Source organism: Conger conger, chromosome 8, assembly GCF_963514075.1.
Source record: "Conger conger chromosome 8, fConCon1.1, whole genome shotgun sequence".
Taxonomy (NCBI): Eukaryota; Metazoa; Chordata; class Actinopteri; order Anguilliformes; family Congridae; genus Conger; species Conger conger.
The window spans coordinates 63,052,249-63,070,044 of NC_083767.1; positions in this window are offsets into that span (position 1 = coordinate 63,052,249).

A 17,796-nucleotide genomic window follows, 5' to 3' on the forward strand; every position below is an offset into this window, starting at 1 on the left:
CGACTGACTAGGTGGTCGATAAACCAAAGCAGATCCAAACTGACATAACTGATGCAACTGATATTTGAACATAACAGGATGGTTATAAATTAAGTACTGCAGCTCTGTGAATTATTGGTGTCCACTATCAGTCGTTTGAAAAGATACAAATATCAGCACTGTGATCTCTGAACTAATGAGACAGGGAATGGGCCAAAATAATAAAATCACAAGGAACGGACGAGGAACTGTCAGGAGCGGGAAAAGCACCAGCTGATTCCACGGTCCTATTATTCTCTGTACAAAATCCTCCCACCACAAGGAGCTCAGGACAAAGCAAGCAAAAGGCAACATTTTTATTTCATTGATTTGTAAAAAAACAGAGCACGCCACAACCTCGCACCACCCCCGCCCTACCTACTCCCCCCAAGTCCCCCCTACTAAGCACCCCCCCTCCCCCACAGAGCCCCACGCAGGCAGGAGCACACACACTCAGCACAACACACAAAGCCACTGAGGGTTACCCCTCACACGTGCACACGCCCAAAAGTTTAAACCACAAGTGTCCCACTCAAGCCACCCCTGCGCCACAGCCCCACCCAGAAGGGGGGGACCTCTACCCTCTAACTGGGGGACTCTACCCTCTCACTGGGGGACCTCTACCCTCTAACTGGGGGACTCTACCCTCTCACTGGGGGACCTCTACCCTCTAACTGGGGGACTCTACCCTCTAACTGAGGGACCTGTACCCTCTCACTGGGGGACTCTACCCTCTAACTGGGGGACTCTACCCTCTAACTGAGGGACCTGTACCCTCTCACTGGGGGACTTCTACCCTCTAACTGGGGGACCTCTACCCTCTAACTGGGGGACTCTACCCTCTCACTGGGGGACTCTACCCTCTCACTGGGGGACCTCTACCCTCTAACTGGGGGACTCTACCCTCTAACTGGGGGACTCTACCCTCTAACTGGGGGACCTGTACCCTCTAACTGGGGGACTCTACCCTCTAACTGGGGGACTCTACCCTCTCACTGGAATCTCCAAACTCAGGCGGGGTCTCACACGCACTCCCACCTCACACTCCTGCACACACACACACTCACACAAACACACTCCCGCACACACACACTCACACACACACACAAACACACTCCCGCACACACACACTCACACACTCACACAAACACACTCCCGCGCACACACACACACACACAAACACACTCCCGCACACACACACACATACACACACACACACACACACACTCAAACACACAGACACACAAACAGTCTTAAGCACAGAGCCCTCACACACACTCACACTCACACACACACTCACACACACTCACACTCACACACACACACACTCACACACACACACACACTCACACACACACTCCCGCGCACACACACACACACACACACAAACACACTCCCGCGCACACACACACACACAAACACACTCCCGCACACACACACACATACACACACACACACACACACACACTCAAACACACAGACACACAAACAGTCTTAAGCACAGAGCCCTCACACACACTCACACTCACACTCACACACACACTCACACACACACACACTCACACTCACACTCACACACACACACACACACACACTCACACACACACTCCCGCGCACACACACACACACACACACACAAACACACTCCCGCACACACACACACACACACAACAAACAAACACACAAACACACAAATAAGGCAATAAAAAAGGTAGTGAGCCCACACCTCCTGACTGTGCCTCACTACACAAAAAAAGAAAGGAAAAAAAAAGAAAGAAAATAAGCCCAACAAAATAACAAAACACTTCCCCTCCCAGGCGCGCTGCCTCCCCCTGTCCTTCGGTCGGTGGCTCCTGGCCCGCGGCCCAGACTGTTCTAATGGCCGCTGCACAAAAGTTCAGTTCTGTAAATGGTCGGCATTTATATAGCGCCTTTATCCAAAGCGCTGTACAATTGATGCGCTGTACATTCATACACACACTTACACACCAACAGCGATTGGCTGCCATGCAAGGCACCGACCAGCTCGTCAGGAGCATTTGGGGGTTAGATGCCTTGCTCAGGGACACTTCGACACAGCCCGGGCGGGGGATCGAACCGGCAACCCTCCGACTGCCAGACGACTGCTCCTACTGCCTGAGCCTTGTTGCCCCATTAACCATTAACCAAGTCATGGAAAGCCTGGAGAAATTGTTCAAGATGAAAACATGAGATTAAAAGAAATGGATCATTCAGCCCCTGTTTTAGTATGGCTGATTATGATCTTCTGAGTGGAATTACAGTTTTTTACAATCGTTTTCACACTTGTCTCAATACCATGTCCACTTTTTCAAAACACTTAACACATTCACCATATCATTAGACTATGTGAACTAAACTGTGGATATTTTTGCATTGCTTTCATACTAAAGGCATTCAATCACCACTTCTTCCAAAATTCATGAATACCTCTCACAGTCAGTGTTCACTACCAGCAAAAGTTTGTACAAATACAGCAAATTTTGCAGACATTTAGATACTCTGTTCAAAACAGTTAACTTTCAGTTCAAAACCCAATAAAGTTCTGATCATTGTGGAAGGAAATATGCTGCATTTTGGCAGAAAAATGTAACTATAAGCTTGAAATACGTAAGACAGATCATTCTGATTTGAGCAGAAAGTTTATTCAGTTTATTATTATTTTTTTGTTTGCAGCCTTGTTACCATCTATACATCATACTTGCATTGAAATGTGCATGTATATAGGGTAAATATAGATGTAGTTGTCACTGAAGAGATTTTTCCACTATTGCTGCTGTATATCTACTGTTGAAACACCTGGCTGTCATTTCAGTGAACAACCTACCCAGGTGTTTGTTGTTTGTGCCCCGTTACCACATACACAAAAGGGGCCACCTTTTTGATCATGTGGTAAATTATGGTCTGTCCCTGAGGGAAGATCCACAGTGGCTTCAATAGTGAGGCAAACCAACAGGTACTATACAGTATTTACAGCATTCTGACTGAAGGAGTTCAATTGATGTGTATATTACAGCAGTACTGTAATTTGAGAAGTCTCCAGAAAAAGCAGATGTATCAGAGCACATTTGTCTTTGACTCACTACAGGACCCAGCAGTTACCTCACACAGTAACACAGGGGGAAGGGGAAGAATGTTTACACGTCAACAGGAGGATAAAATAGTTGGGATGGTCATTGTCAACAACAGCATCAGGCTAAGAGAAATACGCAACAACATAATCGCAGACAAGAACATATTTCCAAACATTGACAGTGTAAGCACTACAACCATTTCAAGAGTGCTACAGAAACATCAGATCAGGATGAAACAGTTGTACACTGTCCCCTTTGACAGGAACTCTGAGGGGGTTCAAGGAACTCAGGTACCAATATGAAGTTTATGAAGGTATATGTGAAGGTTTAGGACCACCACCCACATAAACAGATGTCACTTCTAGATGCAATGGCTGCTGGGTGTATGGACATAGCAGTGGAACACATCCAGGGCTGGAAAAGGCACGCAAAGAGATGTTTTCCTCGGTGTATAGCAAGAGACAACATTTGGAGCGATGCTGATGAAAATCTATGGCCAAATGCAGAGGACAGGATGGATGGGCCAGGCCAACAGTAGACTTCTGATACTGATAGGCAGACAATATATGTGCAAATTACTGTATATAGTGAAAATATTGCTTTTTGGTATGTATTTGTTATTGATTGCAAAGTATTTTGAGTAATTGATTGTATTGTATTTTTCTTTTCTGAATTACAGTATATTGCACTGTGAGAACAAACGTCAAAATATTGTAAACCCTCTGAAGAATACTGTTGCTTTGTGATTTGTTTCTTTATCATATATTGTTTTACATTACACAGTAAAAATTGTTATTCTGGGTTTCCAATATAGTAAAACATTCATTAATTTACAGTTTAATGTAAATTCACCACACTCAGTCATGACATCTATTGTGAGCAAACCAACAGATCAAAAGTTTCTTTAGCTGCTTGGCTTGAAATATTTGTGGAAGCAAAAATAGAGGAAAGGTTAACACATAATATATGTTTTTAGCAATGCTCCAAGTTGTTTGTGTTTTGTAGTTCATTGAACTGTTTTTTGTGTTCATTGTGACAAAATAGTCTTATGGGAGAAAGCATATGCTATAGTTATGGCAGCATGAGTCACTTTTGGGTGAAATATTAAGTGTTTTGGTGGTTGAAGTGCATTTTGCACCAAAGGTTAACTGATGTGCTCAGGTGTGTGTTTCAAAAGCACACTGTGTGAAGAGTTTTAAAAAAGTGGACATGGTATTGAGACAAGTGTGAAAATGATTGTAAAAAACTGTAAATAGTCTCCTCACAGGTGCAACTCATAATACTTAAGTACTCACAGGTATAGTCTCCTCACAGGTGTAACTCATAATGCTTAAGTACTCACAGGTATAGTCTCCTCACAGGTGTAACTCATAATGCTTAAGTACTCACAGGTATAGTCTCCTCACAGGTGTAACTCATAATGCTTTAGTACTCACAGGTATAGTCTCCTCACAGGTGCAACTCATAATGCTTAAGTACTCACAGGTATAGTCTCCTCACAGGTGTAACTCATAATGCTTAAGTACTCACAGGTATAGTCTCCTCAGAGGTGCAACTCATAATGCTTAAGCTCATACAGAGCTCATGGCCATCGGCATGAAAGACTGCCGGTTTCCTGCACTACAAATAAAACATTTTAAAATGTTTAATTAAATCCTCACTGACATGGGCACTCCTGCATTTCTGTCTTTTCTGATTCTGGTTCTATGACAGATACAATCAGCCAGTCATAAAAAAATCATATGCATTCTATAAAGTGCTTTTGCCTCCATCATGACCGGTGACCATTTATCTGTACACACTGTCTCTGAATTAGCATGGCTTGTACATTATTCCATTGCTGTGGTGCATAATCTGGGATGGTAAATTGACATTTTAACAGTTTGTTTTATGTGTGGCAGGATGAACGGTGGCGGAGTGGACAGATGAGGCCAAATGATTTCCAAAAGTGTTATTTCTTTTATTTTCCTTTTTATTTGTCTTTTCCGAAATATGTGCAAATATTTACAGAGTAATAACACTCAAAAATGCAAAATCAAAAACTGATCAAAATAAACAGGCATATAAGTTCACCAGGTTATATCTCTCTAGACCCTGTGCAACAACAGCCAATTTTCATACAGACACGTTACCTTGTCCACCTCTCTCCCAAAACCCAGGCCATGGGGCCTAATACAGCCTAGAGATAGCTGTAGCCCCACCTACTGGACAACCCCACTGTCTAGCATGAATCAATTAACTCCATAATCATATTGTTACTACAAAAAAATAATTAAAAGAAACAAACACAAAATAAACAAAAGCACAAAACCATTTTCTTTCACCAAAATAGCTTCTAAACAGATACAAACCCCATTTCACCAAAGAATATCAAAACACCCCAGTCAAAATAGTCAGACCCAACATCACCCCGGGAAACCCTTCTACTTTTACCGCTAGTGGTACAGTCCCTCGGTTTCCCAAACAGGAAGTAAAGTGCGAGGTGGTACGGTGGTGAGTAAACTGAATACGGTGATGTAATTGTAAAGTTTTAACCAATAAATGAGAATGTTTTAACAGCCAGTACAGTTGCATTTCCTGAAAGTAGATAAAGTTAATAAAGATGAGATATGGAAATAACAATGAGTTTTGAATGAACGTTTTGAATGGAATATAAAGGTCAAACATTTGCTCTCTAAATATGCCGGTAAATGGCTGCCTGTTCGCTATGCACTGCGTAAGCATCAGCACTCAGTCTGTGACATGCATACTCAGGGATGTTAAATCAATCTTTCCCATCAGTATCAATAAAGCACATAACCTTCATCAGTGCTTGCTTGGGTGTCTGAAGAAATAAATTATTTGCTGCCTTGATGATCTGTTTTATGTTAGTCGGGGGTGACATGGCTCAGGCAGTAAGAGCAGTCGTCTGGTAGTCGGAGGGTTGCCGGTTCGATCCCCCACCTGGGCTGTGTTGAAGTGTCCCTGAGCAAGACACCTAACCCCCAAATGCCCCTGGCGAGCTGGTCGGGGCCTTGCATGGCAGCCAATCAAGTGTGTGTATAAATGGGTGAATGGAAAAGCATCAATTGTACAGCGCTTTGGATAAAGGTACTATATAAATGCCTGCCATTTACCATTTAATAACTAAACATGATGACTGTCATTTTTCCATTTAGAAAGCTGAATTTAAATTTTGTTTTGCATCTCTGCACTTAGTAAAGCTGATGTATTTCACCAGACATGTTCACATTAATAATAAATGTTTAATTTGATTTGAATCAGGAATGAACAGTCCTTTATTTTGTTCACTGCCTTGAACTGAGCCCAAAGACAGTGTCTTCATTCCACCACTAGATGGCAGTGAATCCTGTTAACATCATACCAGTCACTGCTGGCCTCACCTTCTGTCCCAGTTTGCTCTAAATGCACAATTGGCACATGAGCCAAATGTAATTACACTGGGAAAGTTATTCATACTTATCAATTAAAGGGGCATAACACTGAAAGCTTGAATCTTTTAGTCTAACACTCACCCAGGATTTACATCAGGACTCAGTGGAGTGGAGTCGGTGCACATGGTGGAGTCAGAGACAGTGTGCCAGCCCAGGACTCACTGGGGCAGGAGAGTGATGAGTCAGCCATTTTAAAAATGTTATCAAAGCAGAAACTTACCCAGGATGCATCACACATCTCCTCCAACAGAGGGGGGAAATCAAATGCTGTTCCAAAACACTCAGCAGGTTCCACAGTCCTCACACATTTCAGACCCACACACACCTGTATCATAACTCACACTTGTACACCCAGCAGCGTGGTTCCAAACACACACAGAGCTACTGACGGGAGCAGGGAAACCAGCCTGTCCCTTGGGGAATAAATCATTCAGTCAGGGGACAGGAACAGGGTGATGAAACCACAAAACCAAGAGAGGCCATCCCTGCCCAGGTGGGGCTTATGGGCCCACATAATGATCAGAGAGCTCCCCTGCTCTCTGATCAAAACATGAAATAAACTCAGTAAAGGAGACCACCCGTCTCAGTGGCACCCGTTTCTACAAATGACATGCACACGATTACAACAGGTCATAACAGGAAACACAACGTGATCAAACATCAGCTAAACATGCTCGCTGATGTAGCCTACATTATTTTCAGATTTTCAAGGTTCACCGAAGATCTGTGTTCTACATTCATATGTGACTGTTCAATAAAGAAGGAAATAGACCAGACCAGCGAATGCGGGTACTTTGACGTACACGCCCCTTCTCGGGGGCATTATAACACAGCGGGTATAGGGTATTTTACCTAAATTAGCTATATCTTTTGACAACAATATCCATTATATTTTAAATTATATTTCTCACAAGCTGAAAGTCTTTTGAGTATTTCCATTCTAAGTTGACATTTTTACGATGATCTTTGATCGATTGATAGCTAGCTATCTCCGTGTGTCGTATAGCCCATAATTTGTATAGATAGATATATCGACAGATTGCCTCAGCACCAGTGTCACGTAACGTTAGCCGGCTAGCTAGCTCCGTGTCTTGTAGCCTATATAATGGCTGGTGTCAAACAAAGCTCTTGTTCTCAAAAACTACGGATCGTAAAAATGTCAACCTAGAACGGAAATGCTCAAAAGACTTTCAGCTTGTCGGAAATATAATTTACAATATATATTATGTTGTTATCAAAAGATATAACTAATTTAAGTGAAATACCCTATTCCCGCTGTGTTATTGCCCCCAAGAAGGGCGTGTACGTAGAAGTACCCGGATTCAGTGGCCTGGTCTATTTCTTTCCATTCAGATGCGTGGTGTAAAAATGCCCTTAAATCATGATGTAAATCAGGGGTGAGTGTTAGACTAAAAGATTCAAGCTTTCATTGATAAAGAATGAATAATTTTCCCAGTGTAATTACATTTGACTCATGTGTAAATTGTGCATTTATAGCAAACTGGGACAGAAGGTGAGGCCAGCAGTGACTGGTATGATGTTAAAAGGATTCACTGCCATCTAGTGGTGGAATGAAGACATTGTCATTGTCTTTGGGCTCAGTTCAAGGCAGTGAACAAAACAAAGGACTGTTCAAATTAAACATTTATTTTTAGTGTGACCATTTCTGGTGAAATACATCAGCTTGACTAAGTGCTGAGATGCAAAACAAAGTTTGAATTCAGCTTTCTAAATGGATAAGTTAGTCATCATGTTTGTATATTGTAAAAAGTATTCTCTTTCAAACAGCCCATATGGCGAAGTTCTCAGCATAAAACAAACTGTTAAAATGTAAATTTACCATGCCAGATTATGCACCACAGCAATGGAATAATGTACAAAGATCAGCCATGCTAATTCAGAGACAGTGTTTATTGATAAATGGTCATCGGTCATGATGGAGGCAAAAGCACTTTATAGAATGTATATGATTTTTTAAACCAGAATCAAAGAAGACTCGCTGAAGGTTGCAATAAAACTTAAGCATTATGAGTTGTAAATTGTTCAGCTCGACTGAACCAGGGCCTGTATATTGTTGTATCATCTGCATACGTGGACACACAGGCTTTTTCCAAAGCAAGTGGAAGATCATTAGTAACAACAGAAAACAGCAAAGGGCCAAGCAAACCTCATTGTGGAATTCCACACTCAACATGTCTTGCCTCTGAAAAGCTTCCATTAAAGAAAACACTTTGTGTTCTATTAGATAGATAACCTTCAATCCTTGATAAGGCAGATGGAGCAAAACCATAAGACATGCGTTTTTTTCAAAATAATCACTTATGATCAATCACATCAAAGGCAGCACTGAAATCTAGCAGTGCTGCTCCCACAATATTCTTTTGATCACCTGTCATTTGTGTAAGCGCTGTGCATGTTGAGTGACCTTCCCTATAAGCATGCTGGTAGTCACTTGTCAAATTGTAAACGGAGAAATAGCATTGTATCTGGTCTAATTCAATGTTTTCCGAGAGTTTGCTGAGAACAGGTGACAGACTGATTGGTCAGCAGTTAGAGCCAGTAAAAACAGCCCTAGCATGCTTGGGTAGTGGGATGACTTTAGCTTCTCTCCAGTGGGATGACATTAGCTTCTCTCCAGTGGGATGACTTTAGCTTCTCTCCAGTGGGATGACTTTAGCTTCTCTCCAGTGGGATGACTTTAGCTCCTCTCCAGTGGGATGACTTAAGCTCCTCTCCAGTGGGATGACTTTAGCTCCTCTCCAGTGGGATGACTTTAGCTTCTCTCCAGTGGGATGACTTTAGCTCCTCTCCAGTGTGATGACTTTAGCTTTTCTCCAGTGGGATGACGTTAGCTCCTCTCCAGTGGGATGACTTTAGCTTGTCTCCAGTGGGATGACTTTAGCTTCTCTCCAGTGGGATGACTTTAGCTCCTCTCCAGTGGGATGACTTTAGCTTCTCTCCAGTGGGATGACTTTAGCTTCTCTCCAGTGGGATGACTTTAGCTCCTCTCCAGTGGGATCACTTTAGCTTCTCTCCAGTGCGATGACTTTAGCTCCTCTCCAGTGGGATGACTTTAGCTCCTCTCCAGTGGAGTGGAGACTTTAGCTCCTCTCCAGTTTTGGGGACAAACATTACTCACAAGGCTCAAATTGAATATATGGCAAATGCGAGTGGCAATCTGCCACCATTCTCAGTAGCTTTCCATCTAAGTTGTCAATACCAGGTGGTTTCTCATTATTTATAGATGTTACAAACCCCTCTGGCTGCTGGGAACTATACCTCAAACTAAGCGCATCAGGTGCTGGCTGAGCCGTAATGCTCCTAAAAGTAATAAGACTTACTTTTCCAAGAGATTGTGTTCTGTGGGCCGAATGGAAGAAGGAAGAAACAAACTTTTGAAACCATTTGTTGGCACAAAATTGGCACACATGAAAACACTTGAACACCAATCAGAGAGAGAGAGAGAGAGAGAGAGAGAGAGAGAGAGAAATCACATGATCTATAGGAAGGTGGTTGCGCCCCCTCCCTTTCTCATGTAGCCACCCGTTCCTGCAGATCACATGGTTTCTCTGAAACTGCATTCACGGAAACCACATCTTCAAACTTCATGTGAAACACAAACCGGAATCTAAGCTCAAGAGCATGTATCCAGATCATTTAAAATTATCCTCCACGTTATTTCCGTGATCCAGTTTTGAGGTGCCCTGTACACGGTTCCACTTATGAGCAGCGTAATTAAGCAGCTTTCCTTTCCAGTCCACATTTTCATCTCCTCCCTGTTATGGTGTTATTACCCTATTATGTTTCCCCACCTGTTGTCTATTTGTTTAGCCCACCTTCTCCCCAGACTCTATGTTTATATAGCACTTTCCTCACACTCTAAGGGGGAGAGTGAGAGAATAATTATTCTGGGAATTTATCAAGGACACCAGGGAACCCCCTACTCTTTCCGATGAGTGTCATGGGATATATATTTCATTTTGATGTCTCATCCGAAAGACGGGATCTCCTACACCTCAATGTCCCGATCAATGCACTGGGGTTTTTTCACGATCGCTATTGTTCGGGTAAAATGCCCTTTTTAACATTTCATGGGTAAGCATCGTCTGATGAAACAGATCCCAGTAAAAACAACGATAGCTATACCTGAGTTTAACTTTCATATTTATTTGCAAAGAAATGACAGAAAGTGAGAAAGCTTACCGGCTTTCTGATTTGAATCAGACATAGTAAGACTCTTCCTGAAGGGGGTTTACCAAAACAAAAAGACATGAAGCTGGCCACGAACATTTGTCAGTATTTTTTCTTCTGAATACCCCTTGTTGACCTTGCTGTAAGACCAGAATGTGCTAGCTGAGAAGCAGAGACATTAAAGTCAAATGTTGTCTGTCTGCTGGGAGAGAGACAGAGAAAGACTCCTAGTAAGCACTTAATTCAGAAAGTGGTCTAATCGTAATGAGGATTATCACGAAAAGGTTATCTGTAATAATGTGATTGTCTTTATGTTAACACACATTGACAATTAAGAATCAAGTAAGAAAATTACCCTTATACTATAAAACATTTTTAAATACTTTTAACACTTTTTCTAAACTCTTGATGCACAAACACACCTACAACACAATTGGAAAACTTTTAATTTCATGCTCAAAATCACACATTATAAACAGGTCAGGGGCAAGGAAAAGGGACATCATCCTTGGATGGACATCAAACCAGGCTGTGACTGCAGGGTGGAATGCCACATTGTCCCATGTGATCACATATTGGCAGGTGGTCCCCCACCTGTCCCCTTTCTGCCCCAGCACCAGTCTTTCGTGCTGGTCTTCTAAAAACAGAGAAGGCAGTCAGTGTTGTAGGGGCTAATCTCACATTTGTAGAGGAGCGCACCATTGTTGGAGATTGCGACGCACATGGTGATGTTGGCTCCTCTCTGGCCCAGTGCACATGGTGATGTTGGCTCCTCTCTGGCCCAGCGCACATGGTGATGTTGGCTCCTCTGTGGCCCAGCGCACATGGTGATGTTGGCTCCTCTCTGGCCCAGCGCACATGGTGATGTTGGCTCCTCTCTGGCCCAGCGCACATGGTGATGTTAGCTCCTCTGTGGCCCAGCGCACATGGTGATGTTGGCTCCTCTCTGGCCCAACGCACATGGTGATGTTGGCTCCTCTCTGGCCCAAACGCACATGGTGATGTTGGCTCCTCTCTGGCCCAAACGCACATGGTGATGTTGGCTCCTCTCTGGCCCAAACGCACATGGTGATGTTGGCTCCTCTCTGGCCCAGCGCACATTGTGATGTTGGCTCCTCTCTGGCCCAGCGCACATGGTGATGTTGGCTCCTCTCTGGCCCAGCGCACATTGTGATGTTGGCTCCTCTCTGGCCCAGCGCACATGGTGATGTTGGCTCCTCTCTGGCCCAACTCACATGGTGATGTTGGCTCCTCACTGGCCCAACGCACATGGTGATGTTGGCTCCTCTCTGGCCTGGCCTGCCAATTATGTGTAAACCAGTCATAAGTAACATTTCGTCTCATGCGCTGGTCAGCTTGCTGACTTCCCCCTCCTGGAGAATGCATTGTTAGCCCCCACCTTTTGGCACACATGCCTGTGGGGGAGAGCTAGAGAAGGATTCTTAGAGGCGCCTTCTTGGGCCCTGGGGGCTCCCCTTGTCTCACATTCCTTACAGGTTAGAGCACAGGAATACTGGAGATGGCATAAAGATGTTTCATGATAATCCCAGGTCAGAATATAGTGATGTTTGGTGTTATTCTGATTGGTTCAGTGCGACTGGTGTAATGGTCTAGTTTTTGTAACAGTCTGCCTTTGATATCATAACCATCCAGGAGCCAAGGGGAAACTGGGCAAAAGCTGTCTCTGTAGAAGCCATGTGTTTTAGCCCCCTGACCACTGCCTGGTGGGGGTTGGCAGTAAATTACAGATGGGTGACTCACTTTTAGGGTCAAGAACTAAGGCCTAGATTTTGGAGATAAGGAGAAGAAACCAAGCAATCTGGGGTTTTGTCTCCTTTCCTTTAATTCACAAAAAACAGGTTTATCCAAAAGGTATATTACCATGAGAGGCACAAATACATATTTACAGCCTAAGGGGCCGTGTCCACAGAAAGCGTTTTTTTCATGGCAGAGCGCTTTGGACATTAAAATCAAAAAATTCCCAGAGCGCTTCCAAAAGCACTCAGAGCTCAGTGCACTTTTTGTTGCTAGGTTACAGTCGTCGTTTCCGTCATTAATACAAATAACCTAACCGAAATAACGACATAACGGTAAACATGAATACCAGAAACAAAATCCTCGCAATTGCTGTAGCAGCGGATCTCAATGAAGATCCCGCTGTCAGGAGAAGGGCTAGAAGTGTGTGGGTGTTAAGATAATGCTAACTGACAGTTGGTTAGTTACCTGACTTAGCTAGCTAGTTACCATAAAGGGCTATCACGACCAAAACATAAAGAACAAAGCCTGGAGAGATGTCTCTTATATATTTTATTTATTTTTTATATAACTACAAGGTAAACAGCAAGCTAACAAGGTCATACGAACTGACAGTTGGCTAATCTCTGATGGTTAGCTAACGTTAGCTAGCTAGCATAACTACAAAAAGCAGAGATCTCTCCAGGCTTTGTTCTTTATGTTTTGGTCGTGATAGCCCTTTATGGTAAGATCGTATATGACCGGGTTGTCGGACACCGCAAGAACCAGCCTCTCCTCCGCCATGTCTGTTGATCTTTTTTGGTCCCACCTCTTCCTCGATTATGATTGGTCGGTCAAAAAAAAAGTGACATTGATGAGCGCCGCTCCTCTCCAAAAGTTGAACTATTTTCACCTCAAGGCGCCCAGAGCGCTCCGCCAAAAAACGGTAGCTGCCGAGAGCACTAAAACGCTAGGCACGCCGCTGGGAAGAGGAGCGCGCCTAGCGCGTCTTTAGCATAGAAATGAATGACAGAAAGGTGCTGGCAAGCTCAAAAAACGCTTTCTGTGGACACGGACCCTAATGCAGTTATCATGAAAACTCCCAACTACATCATTCATAGATATGATGGGGCGCCTGTAGCATAGTGGTTAAGGTAAATGACTGGGACACGCAAAGTCTAATACCGGTATAGCCACAATAAGATCCGCACAGCCGTTGGGCCCTTGAGCAAGGCCCTTAACCCTGCATTGCTCCAGGGGAGGAATGTCTCTTGCTTAGTCTAATCAACTGTATGTAACAGTGATGATTTGGTTTCTTCCACTTGCAAGCTTTCTGTATAATTTTCTATACTACTATCTAGACATGTAACACTGTTGGGAGAATACTGGCCCCTAGAGGATAAACAGGTAGAACTGCGTGGCTCTCGTCCCAGTTCAAAAGGATTAGAGCCACAGTAAATTGTGTGAAAAAGCGCTCCTGGAATATTATTTTACAATTCTACAACTGAACGTTCTAAGTTAACACTAACTACTAAAATGTGTTCTACATGCGTCCCTTATGTAAGCAGTGTATTTTGTGTTACACTTTTGCACATTGAGAGCTATTTTTTATTGAAGTTTATAACAACACGTGTGAATAGCTAACATTTCATCTCCTTTTCATATTAGCATGCTGTGTTGATCCATGCCGCCTTGCTACGGAATCCAACGTATTGTCTTTTGCGCCAGGTACATGTTATGTATTTCATTTGGATATTCTTTCTGTACTTTTATTGAACTTATAAAAATAGCGAGCCCAGTTCAAAAGGATTAGAGCCACGCATGCTGTGTTGATCCATGCCGCCTTGCTACGGAATCCAACGTATTGTCTTTTGCGCCAGGCTAATAAACTGACGAACTGGTCCCACGTCTCCTGCCTTTCATTGAGACACAACGCAGACGAATAAATGAGGTTACAATGGTGCCGTGACCCGGATCTGGGTGGGAGTAAAAAATAAAATAAAATGGTTGCTGTGGAGTTTCACATGGAGGGGAAGTTAAAGGGGGGGGTGAGTGTAGCATGGTTAGCTCAGCTAGTTCACTAGTAAGCACGGATGGTGCAGTGAAAGTGAAGGCTGGTAGCAGGTTATCGCGACAACACTCCCCGATGACGTAACCCTCAAATTCAAAAGAACGTTGTTGCCCTTGGCTAGAGGCGAGTTTGTCTTTAGCTGACTGGTAACGCGTTCGTTCAACAAATAATTTGGACAAGTGAGATGCCTGGGTTCAAATCCCACCTCGGACTCAGGCAATTTCTCACCTGTTACATGTACATCACTCTGGATAAGAGCATCGGCCAAATGCCTGTAATGTAATAGAATGTCTTGTAACCTTTTGGACTGGACTGTTTAGACTACCTTTGGGGGGTTTTGGGCCATCGGCGCCGAAGGAGATAAGGGAAAGATGTATGAGTGGACCAAGGGCAGTTGGGTCATGGGGAAAGAAGTCTCCAGAACATTGGTGACCTCCCTATGACCCCATACCTGGTCACTTCCAAGGGGGAAGACTCCGGACAATGCCACAGTGCCCTCATTCGGGCATTGCTGTCATTACACCGGTGACTGCTCTCCTTAAATATTCAAAACTGCTATTGAGATAGTAAATATACCCGGTAAAACCTTGAAAACATTGTCCATGTGATCCTTGTATTATTGCATTTAGTCTTATGTAATGGTAACAGGAATTGCATGTAAAATGGGTAATCAGGAGGGAAGTTTCATGATAACTGCAACATAATAAAACATAAGGGTAATCTGTTTGGTGTGGATGTGATCCGGTAAAATCAAGGAATTGGATGAGATACATTTCATACCAAATGGAGTTTAATAAACCATAGTTTCAGTAACTCAAGGGAAAACCTGCATGTCCTCTTTTGGTAATCATCTCATTTTCCCTACTTAACAACCCCCAAGGGTGGGGGTCTAAATTCCAGATTTGACCACCCCTCCAGGTTGATTTATGGCACTGCCGCCTGGTTTCAAGCATATGATTTGGCATAAAAGCAAGGGAGACAGACTAATCTGGGAAGATCGTATTCGACTTCCCACACAGCATATTGTACGTATATGTAAGTATCAGGAAGATCGTAACCGGCTTCCCACACTCTGCATGTTCTACTCTTTGTTTGTGTGTAGCCAACGCAGGCTAGGCATGATGATTTACTCTATCTCTATTCTTAATTTGTGTATTCTGTAATTGACTATTGCTAATAACCTACCTATCTGCAAATAAACTATTTTGTTTGTAACTTGCGTGATCTCCATTACTCTAATTCATTTTGTACCTTTTCAGCCTAAATGACAACTGAATACTCAGGGGGAAATGGTGGCTAAAGACCGACTGATCAACAGCTTGGTACATTTGTGGTAGTTCTAAGCTGAGAGGCCATCAAGTTCGGCCCATAAAAGGATTGGTGGTGCATGGCTCTTGTAATTTGGTGTGAAGGGAACCCATGGGCGTTACGACGCTGGTTCCTGTCAAATTAGCTCTAAGGAGCCCATTTAATGCACGGCGACCTGGGCTCGCAACTATCATGTCAAATGTAGTGCATGTATTGTGTTGGCTATACCCTCAGCCTCTGAGTTCTCCACCGAACTGAGATTTCAGCAATAAATGCTAATCCCAGGAGCATATATTGAGTAATGGTGGCGCAGGTAAGAGTCGAGTGTAATCACTACCGAGGTTCGCGTATGTTTCAAACCCAAATTTCTAAATTCTAATCTTAAATGGAGTCAGATAAACAAGTAAAACTATAGTAACCACTAAGCTTACAATATGGCCCCGTTTGAGAATGGAGAATATTAAGAATTGTACTGATCCGTTTCAGGCCAGCCGTAAGCGGGATATGGGGCAGGTCAATCCATATCCGACCCGTGGCAACAGACCCAGTATATTCTTAAACGTAATTGTGCTCTGTTCTTGGACGGAGGATAATAATTAACCCTACTAATATTCTCCCTGCAACACCAGAAGGACAAGCACGCAAACCCCTTCGGCCTTCGCTAAATTCCGTCATTGGGTTAGCTGTGGGGTTTTAAATATGTTTCTTCCCCGGCGACGCCTTTTCACCGAGTTGAAGCCAATGTCAATGTAGATCAGGTTGTGTGGGGCTTGATTGGCCTCCAACTCCATGACTCTCTGAAAGTAATCAAACACAGTGTGTGTAAATGCTTTGCTGTATACCTACTGTACCCCAGGTCTATAGAGTAGTTTACTGCAGTGCACACTACGTATAGTACAGTAATCACTGTACTGGGTAACCTTACCCGGACATATTGGTGACAGAGTACTTTGATGCGCTCACTGTTCCTTTAACTGTATACATTTATACAGTTGTTTCATTCAGACTCTGTGTTTAGCCAGAGAAATGGCTGTTATGCTGATTCCATCAATATTCCCAAAGACAAGGTTGTCCTCTACAACTCTGGCCTGAATTTCCTTCAGTTTTATCTCAATTTCAGCAATCACCATGTTGACTATAGCAAGCCCCTGTTATTTATTTAGGAGTTTTCCTCTGCCCCCTGAGGGGGGTAGACATTGAATCCTTAGAGGAACAAAATACAGCTACATATTAGGGACTGGAGGCATACAGTTACTGTAATACATGGAAAGATTATTTACACTCTGCAGTCAGAGGAGCCCTTATACGATACCCTACCTGTTGGTTTCTCAAAACAATCCGGACAATGGATGCCACTATGTCCCGGCTGAGAAGCCTCTCTGAATGATAGCCCATGGTTAATGACACAGTCTATGATGGCAGCTCTTATCTTGTCTGTTACCCTAGCTCTGGCCCCTCTTTGAGCACCACCACACATTCTAACTCCTCTCCCTAGTCCTGGTACTCGTCTTCCTCTCTTTCTGTTTCTATATTTTTCTCTGTTCACACAAGATCAGCCCAAAGAGGTCCCCTTTTATATTATATGGTCATGCGATTGAAAGAACCTCAACACCTGAGTGTGTTCCTAGACAGGAATCAACTGTTTGTATAACTTCAATCAGCGGTTTCTCAATAGTAATGAAAAAAAAATACAGGACATATATATGGGCCGGCACGGATGGTGCAGTGGGTAGCACTGCCGCCTCACAGCAAGGAGGTCCTGGGTTTGAATCCCGGTCGGCCGGGGCCTCTCTGTGTAGAGTTTGCATGTTCTCCCCGTGTTTGCGTGGGCTTTTTCCGGGTACTCCGGTTTCCTCCCACAGTCCAAAGACATGCAGGTTAGGCTGATTGGAGAGTCTAAATTGCCTGTAGGTATGAGTGTTTGAGTGAATGGTGTGTGTGCCCTGCG